Below are 2,500 nucleotides of genomic sequence, written 5' to 3' on the forward strand. Positions count from 1 at the left end.
AGATAGACAGACAGACAGACAGACAGACAGACAGACAGATAAAGTATAAAAACAATCATAATTGAAAAGTACATGCATAGAATGCACTATGGCATGCACACCAACGCCAAGGATTACACAAAAAGAGCAATATTCCTTATTTCTAGTGTGGTCCTTGTGTTGGTGGCACGACATAGAGAGGCGCTAGTAATACATAAATATTAAATACTATAATAATAATTATAAATACATGAACATAATACTGTGACTCGGATCAATGAGCACAACAATAATATCACATTGTAGCTTTGCAGACATGCACTATCACTGTATAATTGAGTATCACATTAAAGCAGAAAATATCAAATGTATCAATTATGATCATTATATCACATATTAAATTTGGATGGATTAAAAATTTAAAGGTTACTACAACAAACAACAATTAAAGAGACACATTAAGTATGCATGTATTATTAATCCGAACTGATAAAACATTGGGTAAAGGAAAATTTAAAAAAGCATAGTAACTTAAGATAGATTATACTACTCTATTTAAAAGATGTTGTTTTATAGCAGATTTAAAACTAGACAATACTGTCTTCTGGGTTATAAAAGATGGTAGTTTATTCCACAATGTGCAACCCAAGTAACTGAAGGACTTCTTCCCATTTCCTTTTACCTTTGGTACAGAGAAAGCACCTTTATTACTTTATTGACAGAATGGTCTTGTTTATCACTTTAACTAGCTCTCGGCGGCTTCTGCTCACCTGAATGACGAGATCAGTGAACAGTTGTCTTAGCTCTTTGCAGGAAGTGTTAATGAGAGACATGGTGTAAAGTACTCTTAATAAGCTAAAATGATGATTAGTTGCAAATAAAGTCGTATCTTGAATGATTGACCAATTTAGATGTTTATCTTTAACTAAGGTTCTGTGAGTAAGTAACTCATTTTTGCAAAGTACGTTGACTTTGAAGCAACCACTGTAGACCTCGAAGGTGTTTGGTGTAAATGGTGTTCCTTTTGCTCATACGCGTTTATACTTGTGTTCATTCTGTCAACACGGAAGGCATCTTTGTATGAATATATATCAGGTATAAAGAGCTTTAGTTATTGTTCACATTAGTAGCTGGATAATTGCTCTTGTCAACCTAAGCATATTTACCTTTATTTAATTATCAATCTGCATAAGTAGTCACCGGTGAATAATCAATCTTGGATCGAAACACTTAAGAATGCGTTCACATCAAATATTAAAAATCAATCCATTTGTTCGAGGACATAAAAGGGTCACAGATATCCAAAGGCGTACATAACCATGTTTCCAAAACAGTAGTGTACATTTTCTATCAATGATGTAAAAAAGACATTACCATGAGGACATGGGTTAAGTATAAAATAAAAACACATAGTTGTAACAGCATATATTTATTTACCTAGCATTTTCAAATCGGAAAATGTCTTAATTCTGGACAGTAGGAGGAGCTATGTTCTTCATTAAGTGAACTCATGCTGATGAATCCTGAATTGAAGACCTACTAGTATATGTAAAACGTTGGTATTGTTGCGCGCACACGGTATCCTACATGTTGTAAGTACAAAAAGAGCTGTAGAACAGAATTCTTTTTTTGGATAGTATTATGTTCATTTTTTTCAATATTTTTTTTTATAACTCATGAAATACTAGTAATGAACCTGAATATCTGCATTATGTAGAGGTGTACTTAAACGGAGACCTAAACAGTATAATATTTTATAAAGATGATAAATGTTTGATATAATGAGTTTGATATTGGAGGCACTATAAGCATAATTATGTGTTTGCGGTTGACGCGAACTGTATCCTTTTGTAATACAGTCAAACGCAGTTGGCTTTAACTCGCTTGGCTAGAATTTCCGGTTGGCTCGAACTCTCCTCGAAGCATCGATTTTGCATTGCTATATTGCTCGGTTTGTTCGAATTCCCGATGGCTCGAACTTTTGTTGACGGTCCCGGCGAGTTCGAGCCATAGGGTCTCGACTGTAAAGCCGAAAACGTTCCAATATATCAAGTATCGTACGGCCTGGGGAGCATAACTTATATAGAACGTATGGAGATTATATCTTACCTAAATAATTGTTAACGTAGGTCCTAATGCCACCTTTCCTCATTTTGTCCATTATTTACACAAAATGAGAAAACGCGCGTTATAATAGAGAGCTACTGTTCAGTCAAATGTTACATTCAATTTTACAGAGAGAATAATGTTATTACGTCACAGCAATGTTTTAACGTGAAATTTAAACACCTCTCGTACCTACAGACACTTGATTGTGCAACTAATAGGAGGTTTAATAAAATCACATTCTTAATAAAGTAATGCTGTTAAACTTTTTATAGACCTAATGTATTTCTGTAAGGCTTAACATTTGAAGTAGTAAACCGGTAATTGATATATTATAAATGACGGACAACATCTAACCCGGCCTTTCGCTTAACCGACATTTTTGGATTGGGGTGGAAAACAGGTCTTGTGGTTT

The sequence above is a fragment of the Dreissena polymorpha genome, chromosome 8 (assembly GCF_020536995.1).
Source record: "Dreissena polymorpha isolate Duluth1 chromosome 8, UMN_Dpol_1.0, whole genome shotgun sequence".
NCBI classification, from domain to species: Eukaryota; Metazoa; Mollusca; class Bivalvia; order Myida; family Dreissenidae; genus Dreissena; species Dreissena polymorpha.